The following is a 17,253-nucleotide window of genomic DNA, read 5'->3' on the forward strand; positions in this document are numbered from 1 at the left end:
TAACCTATTAATCTAACCAGGGAGATAAACATCTCCTCTTATCTTTTCATGCAATGTATGGTCAAGGCTACAAGGGCCTAGTCAGCACAATCTATCAAGGGCTTACAGGTTTCCAGGAAAGCGTGTGTGTGTGTGTGTGTGTGTCCCCTTACTTGAACCTGAACTATCTCCAGTAGGGTATTGTACTATCTTGTCTTTGACATAATGTTCACTTCGCTAACCAGCTTGCGCTAATATCATTACAGCCCGTATATATGGAAACGCTACATATGCTATGCTGTCCACGTGTGTGTGTGTGTGTGTGTGTGTGTGTGTGTGTGTGTGTGTGTGTGTGTGTGTGTGTGTGTGTGTGTGTGTGTGTGTGTGTGTGTGTGTGTGTGTGTGTGTGTGTGTGTGTGTGTGTGTGTGTGTGTGTGTGTGTGTGTGTGTGTGAGGAGGAACGAGAGAAAGAGAACGAGAGAAGAGCAATAGAGAGAGAGCAATAGAGAGAGCAATAGAGAGAGAGCAATAGAGAGAGAGCAATAGGGAGAGCAATAGGGAGAGAGAGCAATAGAGAGATGAGCAATAGGAGATGGAAAGAATGAAAGAAATGGAAAGAATGGGTAAGTAGAGAGATGGAAAGAATGGGTAAGTAGAGAGATGGAAAGAATGGGTAAGTAGAGAGATGGAAAGAATGGGTAAGTAGAGAGATGGAAAGAATGGGTAAGTAGAGAGATGGAAAGAATGCGTAAGAGAGATAAAGGCTGTCTCATCGTCATTGGTGATCAGGTCTTGTTGTCAGCAAACTTAATGATGGTGTTGGAGTTGTGTGCGGCCGCTCAGTCTTGGGTGAGAACAGGAGGGGACCATGAGGAACCCCTGGGGCGGACGTGTTGTTGCCTTCCCTCACCACCTGGGGGCTGCCCGTCCCTCCCACCTGGGATCCCTCACCACCTGGGGGCTGCCCGTCCAGGATCTCCCAGGATCCCTCACCACCTGGGGGCTGCCCGTCCCTCCAGGATCCCTCACCCCCTGGGGGCGCCCTGTCAGGAAGTCCAGGATCCCTCACCACCTGGGGGCAGCCCATCAGGAAGTCCAGCCCTGTCAGGAAGTCCAGGATCCCTCACCACCTGGGGGCAGCCCATCAGGAAGTCCAGGATCCAGTTGCAGATTGAGATGTTCAGTCCCATGGTCCTGAGCATGGTGACGAGCTTGGATTGCACTATGGTGTTGAATGCTGAGCTGTAGTCAATGAACAACATTCTCACATAGTTGTTCCTCTTAGCCAATTGGGAGAGGGCAGTCCAGGGTGTCTGGGATGATGCTGTTGATATAATCCAAGACCAGCCTGTCACAGCATTTCACGGCTACAGATGTGAGTGCTACGGTGCGATTGCTATTCAAACAGGTTACCTTGGCGTTCTTGGGCGCAGGGACTATGGTGGTCTGCTTGACACATGTGGTCCTTCTGTAGCTCAGTTGGTAGAGCATGGCGCTTGTAACGCCTGGGTAGTGGGTTCGATGCCCGGGACCACCCATACGTAGAATGTATGCACACATGACTGTAAGTCGCTTTGGATAAAAGCGTCCGCTAAATGGCATATATTTATTTATTTTATTTTATATTTACATGTAGGTACAGTATTTAAGTCAGGGAAAGGTTGAACATGTCAGTGAAGACACTTGCCAGCTGGTCAGCGCATGCTCTGAGCACACTTCCTGGTATTTCATCTGGCCCCACGACCTTGTGAATGTTAAAGGTCTTACTCATAGTCGTCTGGAACAGCTGGTGCTCTCATACATGGTTCAGTGTTGCTTGCCTCGAAGTGAGCATAGAAGGAATTTAGCTTGTCTGGTAGGCTTGCGACTGGGTTTCCCTTTGTAATCCCTGATAGTTTAAAAGCCCTGCTACATCTGAAGAGCACCAGAGTCGACGTAGTAGGATTCAATTTTAGTCCTGTATTGATTCTTTGCCTGTTTGATGGCTAGTTTGAGGTCCTATTATAGCGTCCAAATTAGTGTCGACCTCCTTGAAAGCGTCAGTTGACCTTTAGTTCAGTGCAGATGTTGCCTGTAATCCAAGGTTTCTGGTTGGGATATGTACGTACGGCCACTGTGGGGACGATGTCGTCAATGCACTTATTTATGATTCCGGTGACTGATGTGGTGTACTCTTCAATGTTATTGGATGAATCCTGGAACATATTCCAGTCTGTGGTAGTGAAGCAATCCTGTAGCTTAGCAACCGCTTCATCGGACCACTTCCTTATTGAGTGCTGGTACTTCCTGTTTGAGCCTTTGCTTGTATTTAGAAATCAAAGGGAGGGTGAGGAATAGCCTTCAATTTCAATGTGTGGAGTAAAGATGATCAAGAGTATTGTCGCCTTGTTGGTAAAAATGAGGTAGAATGGATTTCAGTTTCCCTGCATTAAAATCACTGTACACTAGAGCGCAGCATTTTCTTGTTTGCTTACAGCTCATTTAGTGCGATCTTAAAGCATTGGTTTGTTGTGGTAGATAGACAGCTACGGAAAATATAGATGACAACTCTCTTGGAAAATAGCATGGAGAGCAGGACCTTCCTTGATATTAGAGATTGCATACCAGCTGTTGTTGACAAAGGGACACACCCATCCCCACTTAGTCTTACCCCAGACTGCCGTCTGATCTAGACATGGAGACAAGATATATCTTATCCACCTCATTGTTCATCCAAAACTCAGTGTGTGAGTGTGTGCAGAGCAATGGTCTTAATGCAGCTGGTCTGTCATAACAGGTTATTTGAGAGAGAGAGAGAGAGAGAGAGAGAGAGAGAGAGAGAGAGAGAGAGAGAGAGAGAGAGAGAGAGAGAGAGAGAGAGACAGAGAGAGAGAGAGAGAGAGAGAGAGAGAGAGAGAGAGAGAGAGAGAGAGACAGAGAGAGAGACAGAGAGAGAGAGACAGAGAGAGAGAGAGAGAGAGAGAGAGAGAGAGAGAGAGAGAGAGAGAGAGAGAGAGAGAGAGAGAGAGAGAGAGACAGAGAGAGAGACAGAGAGAGAGACAGAGGGAGAGAGAGAGAGAGACAGAGAGAGAGACAGAGAGAGAGAGAGAGAGAGAGAGAGAGAGACAGAGAGACAGAGAGAGAGAGAGAGAGAGAGAGAGAGAGAGAGAGAGAGAGAGAGAGAGAGAAAATTGAAAAACACAGAAATGTAAACACACACTGCCAGCAAGGTAACTATCACAGAGTGTCTTCAGCAGTAGTCAACACACGTCTGTCAGCTTTGACGACCCTGTAACCAAGGCCTATGAAACCCAACCACATCTTTAACGATCTTTATCAGACAGGCACCTCGCTAATCATTAGCACACAGTGTGAGGACCCTCTGATGCTCTCACTGCATCCACAATGGCACCCTATTCCCTATATAGTGCACTACTTTAGACCAGAGCCCTATTCCCTATATAGTGCACTACTTCAGACCAGAGCCCTATTCCCTATATAGTGCACTACTTTAGACCAGAGCCCTATTCCCTATATAGTGCACTACTTTAGACCAGAGCCCTATTCCCTATATAGTGCACTACTTCAGACCAGAGCCCTATTCCCTATATAGTGCACTACTTTAGACCAGAGCCCTATTCCCTATATAGTGCACTACTTTAGACCAGAGCCCTATTCCCTATATAGTGCACTACTTTAGACCAGAGCCCTATTCCCTATATAGTGCACTACTTCAGACCAGAGCCCTATTCCCTATATAGTGCACTACTTCAGACCAGAGCCCTATTCCCTATATAGTGCACTACTTCAGACCAGAGCCCTATTCCTATATAGTGCACTACTTTAGACCAGAGCCCTATTCCCTATATAGTGCACTACTTTGGACCAGAGCCCTATTCCCTATATAGTGCACTACTTCAGACCAGAGCCCTATTCCCTATATAGTGCACTACTTTAGACCAGAGCCCTATTCCCTATATAGTGCACTACTTCAGACCAGAGCCCTATTCCCTATATAGTGCACTACTTTAGACCAGAGCCCTATTCCCTATATAGTGCACTACTTTAGACCAGAGCCCTATTCCCTATATAGTGCACTACTTTAGACCAGAGCCCTATTCCCTATATAGTGCACTACTTTAGACCAGAGCCCTATTCCCTATATAGTGCACTACTTCAGACCAGAGCCCTATTCCCTATATAGTGCACTACTTTAGACCAGAGCCCTAATCCCTATATAGTGCACTACCTTAGACCAGAGCCCTGTTCCCTATAGAGTGTGCTGTGGGGACTCCTCAGAGGAGGAAGAGGAGGATCAATTTAAAATATAAATCAATAGTGAAACATTTAAAAAAAAGTCCTTTCTAGATAAAATTAAATATATTACAGTTTTTTCATACACTGGAAAGTGTATGATCGCCAACCCTATGCCCGCATGCCGCTTCTCCAGGCAATGGAGGACGTATGTGGGGACATAGAGATTTCCTCTGTCCAAGGTCGGATACGCCATGCTAGGAGATACTTCCCTCCATGTGGGGACATAGAGGTTGGATACGCCATCCTAGGAGATACTTCCCTCCATGTGGGGACATAGAGGTTGTCTCTGTCCAAGGTTGGATACGCCATGCTAGGAGATACTTCCCTCCATGTGGGGACATAGAGGTTGTCTCTGTCCAAGGTTGGATACGCCATGCTAGGAGATACTTCCCTCCATGTGGGGACATAGAGGTTGTCTCTGTCCAAGGTTGGATACGCTATGCTAGGAGATACTTCCCTCCATGTGGGGACATAGAGGTTGGATACGCCATGCTAGGAGATACTTCCCTCCATGTGGGGACATAGAGGTTGGATACGCCATGCTAGGAGATACTTCCCTCCATGTGGGGACATAGAGGTTGGATACGCCATGCTAGGAGATACTTCCCTCCATGTGGGGACATAGAGGTTGGATACGCTATGCTAAGAGATACTTCCCTCGATGTTTGGCAAGAGAAAGCGTATCTTGTGATGTGGACAAAGTATTGTGGCCAGACCCAGGTCAGAGAAGAGATGAAGGGTAGCTTATACTGGTGATATGTTTATTGTTTTGTTGTATGCTACAGTATGCTATAGTATATCTTGTGATGTGGACAAAGTATTGTGGTCAGACCCAGGTCAGAGAAGAGATGAAGGGTAGCTTACACTGGTGATATGTTTATGGTTTTGTTGTATGCTGCTGTATACAACAGTAATGTTTGGCCTGATGCATCTTTTCTGTTTCTACATTGGTGTTTACAGTGTACTTGTTACCCCTCCATTGGTGTTTACAGTGTACTTGTTACCTCCATTGGTGTTTACAGTGTACTTGTTACCCCTCCATTGGTGTTTACAGTGTACTTGTTACCCCTCCATTGGTGTTTACAGTGTACTTGTTACCCCTTCATTGGTGTTTACAGTGTACTTGTTACCCCTTCATTGGTGTTTACAGTGTACTTGTTACCCCTCCATTGGTGTTTACAGTGTACTTGTTACCCCTCCATTGGTGTTTACAGTGTACTTGTTACCCCTCTCAGCAGATTACTTTCACTGTAGAACATTGTATTGAAATGTAGATAAAAGCCTTTGAAAGACCAAAGAGCTTTAGATTTAGAACAACAGTGTTTACATGGTATATCCAAACAGGTACTATTATGAAAGCAGTGTTTGCCATTTGATGCAAATGCTTCATTCTGACATGTGTTTATGGCATTTTGAATGCAGTGTTACATTTTGAAGGAGATGTGAGGCATTTTGCATTTTGTGTGAGCAGTTTTGGGAATTGTGTGTAGAGTTTTGAAGAAAAGGAGACAGTTTTGAAAACTTGTGAACGCAGTTGGAAAAAACTGTAATAACATAACATTGATTAAACACAGTGAAGGTCTACAGTAGCCAGAACAGCACTCTGTAGGTCAGCGCCATGGTGTAGCCCGGAGGAGAGCTAACTTCCGTCCTCCTCAGGGTACATTGACGTCAATACAAAACCTAGGAGACTCATTGTTCTCACCCCCTTCCATAGACTCACATAGTAATGATGATTACTTCCGGAGGACATCCTCCCACCTATCAGAGCTCTTTCAGAACGAACTGACCTTGTTATCCACCCAATCAAAGAATCAGAGAATGAATCTGAAAGCATAAGCTACAGTAGTTGACTCAAAGAGAAAGACAATAATTGAACAGTTTTGAACAAATAAACGTATTCAAAAATGATGGAGAAACAAGAGCGAAAGCGAGAGAGAGAGAGTTAGTTAGAGAATGCAGTCAGCTAGTTTAGCCTACTCAAACACCCAGCTCAAACAGAGAGGCTATTCTTATCCAACACTGGAGCTTTTTCTAAGTGAACGTAAGCTTTTGGTTTTATAAATTTTTTGTCACCGGGGCCTATCCAATGTAACTGCTAAACTGCTTGCTGATTGTACACTGTACTCGAAGATTGTAGCATATTTACTAAATATATTCACGTCACCAAATAATTTATTAAACACACAGTTTTTTACAAGATTGTAGCGGTGTGCACACTATGGGGCCCTGATCAAAATAAGTGCACTGTCCCTCAACTTATGGCAGGCGGCAATGTAGTGCTCTGCCAACCCACATCTCTCTGCGTCCTCCCACAACAGCACAGGTAGCCTGTCCTCATCAGAGAGGTATTTGGAAACCTTGAACAAGGGAAATGACTCTCTAATTCTTTTATATTTTGGACATTCTGTCAGGAAATGCAGCTCCGTCTCAGGTTCTGCTGTTGTGCATTGGTTGCACAGCCTTTCCTCTACAGGGAGACAGGTTGTCCTGTGTCTACCCTTCTCAATGGCAGGGCTGTGCTCACTGAGCCTGTACTTTGTCAAAGTTTTTCTAAGGTTTTGATCAGTAACCATTTTCTAATAGTTTGCCATGGTGTACTGTCGATTTAGGGCTCAAATAGCACTGCATTTTACTTTGTGCTTGTGTTCCCTAATAATTTGTTTTGATTGTGTTGTAATTGGGTTTATTCTGATTGATTGGATGTTCTGGTCCTGAGGCTTCAGTGTGTTAGTAGAACAGGTTAGTGAACTCGGCCCCAGGACCAGCTCTCGGCCTCGCAGGGCTTGGTAGTGTCAGGGATTTCTTCCATTGAAGGAGAGGCGGACCAAAGCGCAGCGTGGTTGTTTTGATTCATGTTTTAATAAATCACTTCAAATGAACAAACTAACAAAAAACCAAGAACCGTGAAAACCCAAACCAGCCCTATCTGGTGCAAAACACAGAGACAGGAACAATCACCCACAAAACCCAACACAAAACAGGCTACCTAAATATGGTTCCCAATCAGAGACAATGACTAACACCTGCCTCTGATTGAGAACCATATCAGGCCAAACACAGAAATAGACAAACCAGACACACAACATAGAATGCCCACCCAGCTCACGTCCTGACCAACACTAAAACAAGTAAAACACATACGAACGATCGACAGAACGTGATATGAGAGAGGGTCAAAACTGAATTTGTTTTTATTATTAGTGGATTTTGGCCTAATTATGCCCTACATGCATTGTTTGTAGTTTCCCTCTGGACATGTAGGAGAATCTTACAGAACTCTGCATGCAGGGTTTCAATTTGATGTTTGTCCCAGTTGGTGAAATCTTGGTTTGCAAGTGGACCTCACACCTCACTGCCATAAAGTGTAATTGGTTCAATGTCACATTCAATTAGCTTTTGTTGTAATATGCCCTCTTTGCTTTCTCTCTCAGTTCATTCACTGCCTCATTAAGGTGTCCAGTTGAGCTTCTATTTAAACCTCAGTAATTGTAGTTTGTACAGTACTCGATATATTTAAACCTCAGTAATTGTAGTGTGTACAGTACTCTATATATTTAAACCTCAGTAATTGTAGTGTGTGCAGTACTCTATATATTTAAACCTAAGTAATTGTGGTGTGTACAGTACTCTATATATTTAAACCTAGGTAATTGTAGTGTGTGCAGTACTCTACATATTTAAACCTCAGTAATTGTAGTGTGTACAGTACTCTATATATTTAAACCTCAGTAATTGTAGTGTGTGCAGTACTCTATATATTTAAACCTAAGTAATTGTAGTGTGTGCAGTACTCTATATATTTAAACCTCAGTAATTATAGTGTGTGCAGTACTCTATATATTTAAACCTAAGTAATTGTAGTGTGTGCAGTACTCTATCTATTTTGTATCAACTGAGAACTTTGGTCTAATCCCTGAGATCTGGATCTTCTCTGGAAAATCATTAGTTTAGTCTTTTTGGGGTTTACTGCCAGGGTCCAGTTCTGACAGTACTGCTCTAGCAGGTCCAGGCTCTGCTGTAGGCCATGTGATGTGGATGACATCAGGCATAGGTAATCTATGAAGAGCAGACATTTAACCAAGGGCTGAGGATTCTTCTAGAATAGGGGCCAATTCGTTGTTGTAAAAATATTGAAGAGTGCAGGACTCAGACTGAAACCCTGGCGAAGACCCCGTCCCCGATTAAAGAATTCTGTTATTTTCTTGCCAATTTTGATGCTGCACGTTTTGCTTTAACTATGTCATGTGTTTCACCCCCTACACTACTTTCAATGACCTGTGTAGAACAGTCCTGTACATTTAGTTATTATGTATCTGTCAGGGTGTGTAGGTTGTAAATATGATCAGTTGTGCAATGTTTTGGTACAAATACAATTAGGCTTTTACTCCAGATGTGTTTATTAATGAAGTTTAGAACTCTTACATTTATAATACTACAGAAAACCTTCCCCAGGTTGCTGTTCACACAAATGCCTCTGTAATTGTTAGGGTCAAATTGGTCTCCGTTCTTAAGGATTGGGGTTATGAGTCCTTGGTTCCAGATGTCAGGGAAATAACCTACACTCAGGATCAAATTAAACAGTTTTAATATAGCCAATTGACATTTTGCACTAGTGAGTTTGAGCATCTCATTTAGGATGCCATCAGGTCTGCATGCTTTTTTAAAATTTGAATGTCTGATGTTGTACAGCTTACTGGGCTGTGAATGTCTGATGTTGTACAGCTGACTGGGCTGTGAATGTCTGATGTTGTACAGCTGACTGGGCTGTGAATGTCTGATCTTGTACAGCTTACTGGGCTGTGAATGTCTGATGTTGTACAGCTGACTGGGCTGTGAATGTCTGATGTTGTACAGCTTACTGGGCTGTGAATGTCTGATGTTGTACAGCTGACTGGGCTGTGAATGTCTGATGTTGTACAGTTTACTGGGCTGTGAATGTCTGATGTTGTACAGCTGACTGGGCTGTGAATGTCTGATGTTGTACAGCTGACTGGGCTGTGAATGTCTGATGTTGTACAGCTGACTGGGCTGTGAATGTCTGATGTTGTACAGCTTACTGGGCTGTGAATGTCTGATGTTGTACAGCTTACTGGACTGTGAATGTCTGATGTTGTACAGCTTACTGGGCTGTGAATGTCTGATGTTGTACAGCTGACTGGGCTGTGAATGTCTGATGTTGTACAGCTTACTGTGCTGTGAATGTCTGGTTGTTTCCATGTCTGTACTTTTGAGGAACAACATAAATTGGCTGTGATCAAGACAGTGGTGTTAGTGGCTTGAAGGTGAATGAGCTGAGAGAGATAAAGTCAATGTCTCTAAATCATATAATCTACTTAGCTGTGGGCAAGAGATGAGCAATAGGTGAATCTCCCCAAAGAGTCCCCCCGTAACCTACCATGAACAAAATAATCTGTCTCTCTCTCTGTGTGTTTGGGTATACCAACACATGTCACCTCTCTGTGTTATGTGAGACACACACTGTCGCCCATCTGTTTCTCAGTAGTGGCTTTCCCCTTTTCAGAGAAACTCTTTATTTCCATTCTCCATTCTTTGTTTCCTCCTCTTCTTCCTCATTCTCTGTCTGTTTCCTCCTCTTCTTCCTCATTCTCTGTCTGTTTCCTCCTCTTCTTCCTCATTCTCTGTCTGTTTCCTCCTCTTCTTCCTCATTCTCTGGTTGGTTCCTCCTCTTCTTCCTCATTCTCTGTCTGGTTCCTCCTCTTCTTCCTCATTCTCTGTCTGTTTCCTCCTCTTCTTCCTCATTCTCTGGTTGGTTCCTCCTCTTCTTCCTCATTCTCTGTCTGGTTCCTCCTCTTCTTCCTCATTCTCTGTCTGTTTCCTCCTCTTCTTCCTCATTCTCTGTCTGGTTCCTCCTCTTCTTCCTCATTCTCTGGTCTGTTTCCTCCTCTTCTTCCTCATTCTCTGTCTGGTTCCTCCTCTTCTTCCTCATTCTCTGTCTGGTTCCTCCTCTTCTTCCTCATTCTGTGGTTGGTTCCTCCTCTTCTTCCTCATTCTCTGTCTGGTTCCTCCTCTTCTTCCTCATTCTCTGTCTGGTTCCTCCTCTTCTTCCTCATTCTCTGTCTGGTTCCTCCTCTTCTTCCTCATTCTCTGTCTGGTTCCTCCTCTTCTTCCTCATTCTCTGGCTGGTTCCTCCTCTTCTTCCTCATTCTCTGTCTGGTTCCTCCTCTTCTTCCTCATTCTCTGTCTGGTTCCTCCTCTTCTTCCTCATTCTCTGTCTGGTTCCTCCTCTTCTTCCTCATTCTCTGTCTGGTTCCTCCTCTTCTTCCTCATTCTCTGGTTGCTTCCTACTCTTCTTCCCCATTCACTGGCTGTTTCCTCCTCTTCTTCCTCATTCTCTGTCTGTTTCCTCCTCTTCTTCCTCATTCTCTGGTTGGTTCCTCCTCTTCTTCCTCATTCTCTGTCTGGTTCCTCCTCTTCTTCCTCATTCTCTGTCTGGTTCCTCCTCTTCTTTTGCCTCTTTTACAGTTTCCTCTAGTGTTGTCCCTGGTGACAGGCTTTAAATCATACAGTACATACAGTACACGAGAGAGAGAGACAGAGAGAGAGACAGAGAGAGAGAGAGAGACAGAGAGAGAGAGAGAGAGACAGAGAGAGAGACAGAGAGAGAGACAGAGAGAGAGAGAGAGAGAGAGAGAGAGAGAGAGAGAGAGAGAGAGAGAGAGAGAGAGAGAGACAGAAAGAGATACAGAGAGAGAGAGAGAGAGAGAGAGACAGAGAGAGAGAGAGAGAGAGAGAGAGAGAGAGAGAGAGAGAGAGAGAGAGAGCGAGAGACAGAGAGAGAGAGACAGAGTGAGAGACAGAGAGAGAGAGTGTGTGAGTGATGGTGTCTGTGTGATGGTGTGTGTGAGTGATGTTGTGAGTGAGTGATGGTGTCTGTGTGATGGTGTGATGTCTGTGTGATGTGTGATGGTGTGTGTGATGGTGTGTGTGAGTGATGGTGTGTGTGAATGATGGTGTCTGTGTGATGGTGTGTGTGATGTTGTGTGTGATATGGTGTGTGTGTTAGTGTCAGTATAGATGGCATTGTGTTCTTTGTGTAATTGACTGAGATTGGACTGTATATTTTGTTGTGATGGTGTGTGTGAATGATGGTGTCTGTGTGATGGTGTGTGATGGTGTGTGTGAGTGATGGTGTCTGTGTGATGGTGTGTGATGGTGTGTGTGAGTGATGGTGTCTGTGTGATGGTGGTGTGATGGTGTGTGTGAGTGATGGTGTCTGTGTGATGGTGTGTGTGAGTGATGGTGTCTGTGTGATGGGGTGTGATGGGGTGTGTGTCTGACACTGCTGATTAATGAAGCGAGACCCTTAGACAGCACCTGGTTACAGTGTCTTTAGAGTGTGTGCATGCCAGACACTCTCTCCAGGGGGTATAGTGAAAGCATCTCTCTCTCTCTCTCTCTCTCTGTCTCTCTCTCTTCTCTCTCTCTCTCTCTCTCTCTCTCTCTCTCTGTCTCTCTCTGTTTCTCTCTCTGTCTCTCTCTCTCTCTCTCTGTTTCTCTCTCTGTCTCTCTCTCTCTCTCTCTGTTCTCTCTCTCTCTCTCTCTCTCTGTCTCTCTCTGTATCTCTCTCTCTCTCTGTATCTCTCTCTCTCTGTCTCTCTCTTTTCTCTCTCTCTCTCTCTCTCTCTCTCTCTCTCTCTCTCTCTCTCTCTCTCTCTCTCTCTCTCTCTCTCTCTCTCCTCTCTGTCTCTCTCTCTCTCACCCTCTCTCTCTCTCTCTCTCTCTCTCCACTCTCTCTCCTCTCTCTCTCTCTCTCTCTCTCTAGTCTCCTCTCCTGTCAGCTACATGGACTTGGGACTCCAAGGTGTGAGTGTATGTGACTCTCAGCAGGCATGTTCATTTTCCTCCCTGAATGAAAGACATGATTGACTACACCACACTACCACTCCTCTCTCTCTCTCTGGTATCTAGTACCTCTGTCTGAAGGTTACTCTCCACTGTAACAGACATCTCATCACCACTGTAACAGACATATCATCACCACTGTAACAGACTGTAACTGACATATCATCACCACTGTAACTGACATATCATCACCACTGTAACAGACTGTAACTTATGATCACCACTGTAACTGACATATCTCACCACTGTAACAGACTGTTGTCTCATCACCACTGTAACAGACATATTCACCACTGTAACTGACATATCATCACCACTGTAACTGACATATCATCACCACTGTAACTGACATATCATCACCACTGTAACTGACATATCATCACCACTGTAACAGACTGTAACTGACATCACCACTTAACTGACATATCATCACCACTGTAACTGACATATCATCACCACTGTAACTGACATATCATCACCACTGTAACTGACATATCATCACCACTGTAACAGACTGTAACAGACTGTAACTGACATATCATCACCACTGTAACAGACATATCATCACCACTTTGTCTCACCACTGTAACTGACATTTCACCACTTAACAGACTGTAACTCATATCATCACCACTCTGACATATCATCACCACTGTATCTCATCACCACTCTGTTTCACCACTGGACTGAACAGACTGTAACTCATCTCATCACCACTCAGACATATCATCCCACTGTCAGCTATCATGGACTTAACTGGACTCCAACTGTAACAGACTGTAACTGTATCTCACCACTGTGCAGCAGGCATGTTCATTTTCTCTCCCACTGAATGAAATCATCACCACTGATTGACTATCACCCACAAAAGACTGTAACCATATCATCACCACTGTAACAGACTGTAACAGACTCTCTATCTCACCACTGGTATCTAATACCTCTGTCAGGGCCACTGAAGGTTAACAGCTCCACCTGTAACAGACATCTCATCACCACTGTAACTGACATATCATCACCACTGTAACTGACATATCATCACCAATGTAACAGACATATCATCACCACTGTAACAGACTGTAACAGACATATGATCACCACTGTAACTGACATATCATCACCACTGTAACAGACTGTAACTGACATCTCATCACCACTGTAACAGACATATCATCACCACTGTAACTGACATATCATCACCACTGTAACTGACATATCATCACCACTGTAACTGACATATCATCACCACTGTAACAGACTGTAACTGACATATCACCACTGTAACTGACATATCATCACCACTGTAACTGACATATCATCACCACTGTAACTGACATATCATCACCACTGTAACTGACATATCATCACCACTGTAACAGACTGTAACAGACTGTAACTGACATATCATCACCACTGTAACAGACATATCATCACCACTGTAACTGACATATCATCACCACTGTAACAGACTGTAACTGACATATCATCACCACTGTAACTGACATATCATCACCACTGTAACTGACATATCATCACCACTGTAACAGACTGTAACAGACTGTAACTGACATCTCATCACCACTGTAACAGACATATCATCACCACTGTAACAGACATATCATCACCACTGTAACAGACTGTAACTGACATATCATCACCACTGTAACAGACTGTAACTGACATATCATCACCACTGTAACTGACATATCATCACCACTGTAACAGACTGTAACAGACTGTAACTGACATCTCATCACCACTGTAACTGACATATCATCACCACTGTAACAGACTGTAACTGACATATCATCACCACTGTAAAAGACTGTAACTGACATATCATCACCACTGTAACAGACTGTAACAGACTGTAACTGACATATCATCACCACTGTAACTGACATATCACCACCACTGTAACTGACATATCATCACCACTGTAATAGACTGTAACTGACATATCATCACCTCTGTAATAGACTGTAACTGACATCTCATCACCACTGTAACTGACATATCATCACCACTGTAACAGACTGTAACTGACATATCATCTTCACTGTAACTGACATATCATCACCACTGTAACAGACTGTAACTGACATATCATCACCACTGTAACTGACATATCATCACCACTGTAACTGACTGTAACAGACATATCATCACCACTGTAACAGACATCTCATCACCACTGTAACTGACATATCATCACCACTGTAACAGACATATCATCACCGCTGTAACTGACATCTCATCACCACTGTAACAGACATATCATCACCACTGTAACAGACATATCATCACCACTGTAACTGACATATCATCACCACTGTAACAGACATATCATCACCACTGTAACATATCATCACCACTGACATATCATCACCACTGTAACAGACATATCATCACCACTGTAACAGACCACTGTAACAGACATATCATCACCACTCTGACATATCATCACCACTGTAACTGACATCTCATCACCACTGTAACTGACATATCATCACCACTGTAACAGACTATCATCACCACTGTAACAGACATATCATCACCACTGTAACTGACATATCATCACCACTGTAACAGACATATCATCACCACTGTAACTGACATATCATCACCACTGTAACAGACATCTCATCACCACTGTAACTGACATATCATCACCACTGTAACAGACATATCATCACCACTGTAACTGACATATCATCACCACTGTAACAGACATATCATCACCACTGTAACTGACATATCATCACCACTGTAACACATATCATCACCACTGAACAGACATATCATCACCACTGTAACTGACATATCATCACCACTGTAACAGACTGTAACTGTCTTCTTCTGTGGACTTTCTCCAAACGTAAAATGTATCAGTTGTTTTTGCCACCCTGAGTTGTCACCACCTCTGAAACAGACTGCAGGTTGAACCATCTGCTGTGTGTGTGTGTGTGTGTGTGTGTGTGTGTGTGTGTGTGTGTGTGTGTGTGTGTGTGTGTGTGTGTGTGTGTGTGTGTGTGTGTGTGTGTGTGTGTGTGTGTGTGTGTGTGTGTGTGTGTGTGTGTGTGTGTGTGTGTGTGTGCTTGTTTGCCTTGACATGACAGTCTATCTTGGCAGTTCCCTACATCTTGAACATTAGCCACAGACTGAGTAGAATCAGGCTCTTATGTCTCTGTGTAGAGCAGCCTTCTGCATGTCTCTTTCTCCCTTCCCTTCTCCCTCTCCTTCGCCTGTGTGTGTGTGTGTGTGTGTGTGTGTGTGTGTGTGTGTGTGTGTGTGTGTGTGTGTGTGTGTGTGTGTGTGTGTGTGTGTGTGTGTGTGTGTGTGTGTGTGTGTGTGTGTGTGTGTGGGGGGGGGGCTGTTTTTTCTGTACGCATTAAGCCATTTTGAATGGAAGAGCTCAGAGAAAAGGTGTAGAGATAACCAGGAAGCTAATCAGCCAATCACAAGCCGAGATCTCTCTCAGAGCTTGTGAGGTGGAATTGTTACCAGAGAGAAGTTTTTTTTGGCTAGCAACACTCCCTCCAATCACGTTCCTTAAACCGCAGCTCGGCACCAAAACAAGTTTCTATGCTGATCGCCTGTCTGTGTGCGTGGGTGTGTGGAGTGGGAGGGGAAAATAGGATCTGAAAAACAATACATGCAGGCTTCAAGTTTTTTTGGCAACTTGAGTGTGAGTGTACGTGTGTACTTGTGTGTACCTCCAGTGGTGGAACAAGCACTGTATTTTAATACTTAAGTAAAAGTAAAGATACCTAAATAGTAAATGACTCAAGTAAAAGTGAAAGTCACCCAGTTGAATAATACTTGAGTAAAAGTCTAAAAATATGTTTGCGGTTTTAAATATACTTACGTATCAAAAGTAAAAAGGGAAGGAATAAATAATTTCAAATTCCTTATATTAAGCAAACCAGACGGCACCATTTTATTTTTTTAAATTTTATTGACGGATACAACACGCAGACATAATTCATAAACGAAACATTTGTGTTTAGTGAGTCCTCCAGATCAGAGACAGTAGGGATGACCAGGGATGTTCTCTGTTTAGTGAGTCCTCCAGATCAGAGGCAGTATGACCAGGGATGTTCTCTGTTTAGTGAGTCTGCCAGATCAGAGGCTGTAGGGATGACCAGGGATGTTCTCTGTTTAGTGAGTCCTCCAGATCAGAGGCAGTAGAGATGACCAGGGATGTTCTCTGTTTAGTGAGTCCTCCAGATCAGAGGCAGTAGAGATGACCAGGGATGTTCTCTGTTTAGTGAGTCCTCCAGATCAGAGGCAGTAGGGATGACCAGGGATGTTCTCTGTTTAGTGAGTCCTCCAGATCAGAGGCTGTAAGGATGACCAGGGATGTTCTCTGTTTAGTGAGTCCTCCAGATCAGAGGCTGTAAGGATGACCAGGGATGTTCTCTGTTTAGTGAGTCCTCCAGATCAGAGGCTGTAAGGATGACCAGGGATGTTCTCTGTTTAGTGAGTCCTCCAGATCATAGGCAGTAGGGATGTTCTCTGTTTAGTGAGTCCTCCAGATCAAAGGCAGTAAAGATGACCGGGGATGTTCTCTTGATAAGTGTGTGAATTAGACCATTTTTCTGTCCTGCTAAGCATTCAACATGTAACGAGTACTTTTTGGTGTCAGAGAAAATGTATGGAGTAAAAAAGTACATTATTTTCTTTATGAATGTAGTAAAGTAAAAGTAATTGTTGCCAAAAATATAAATAGTAATGATTCCCCCCAAAAAACGTGTAGTGTAGTAGTGTTTTTCCATCAGTTTTTCCCCCTATATTTAACACATATTTAAAACACTACAACGTGTTAAGTCTTGTTTCTCTTTACATTTTAGTCATTTTACAGACCCTCATATCCAGAGCAACTGGCTCTATCAACTACTATAAACTACCAACTGGCTCTATCAACTACTATAAACTACCAACTGGCTCTATCAACTACTATAAACTACCAACTGGCTCTATCAACTACTATAAACTACCAACTGGCTCTATCAACTACTATAAACTACCAACTGGCTCTATCAACTACTATAAACTACCAACTGGCTCTATCAACTACTATAAACTACCAACTGGCTCTATCAACTATTA

The sequence above is a fragment of the Oncorhynchus gorbuscha genome, linkage group LG09 (genome assembly GCF_021184085.1).
Source record: "Oncorhynchus gorbuscha isolate QuinsamMale2020 ecotype Even-year linkage group LG09, OgorEven_v1.0, whole genome shotgun sequence".
Taxonomy (NCBI): Eukaryota; Metazoa; Chordata; class Actinopteri; order Salmoniformes; family Salmonidae; genus Oncorhynchus; species Oncorhynchus gorbuscha.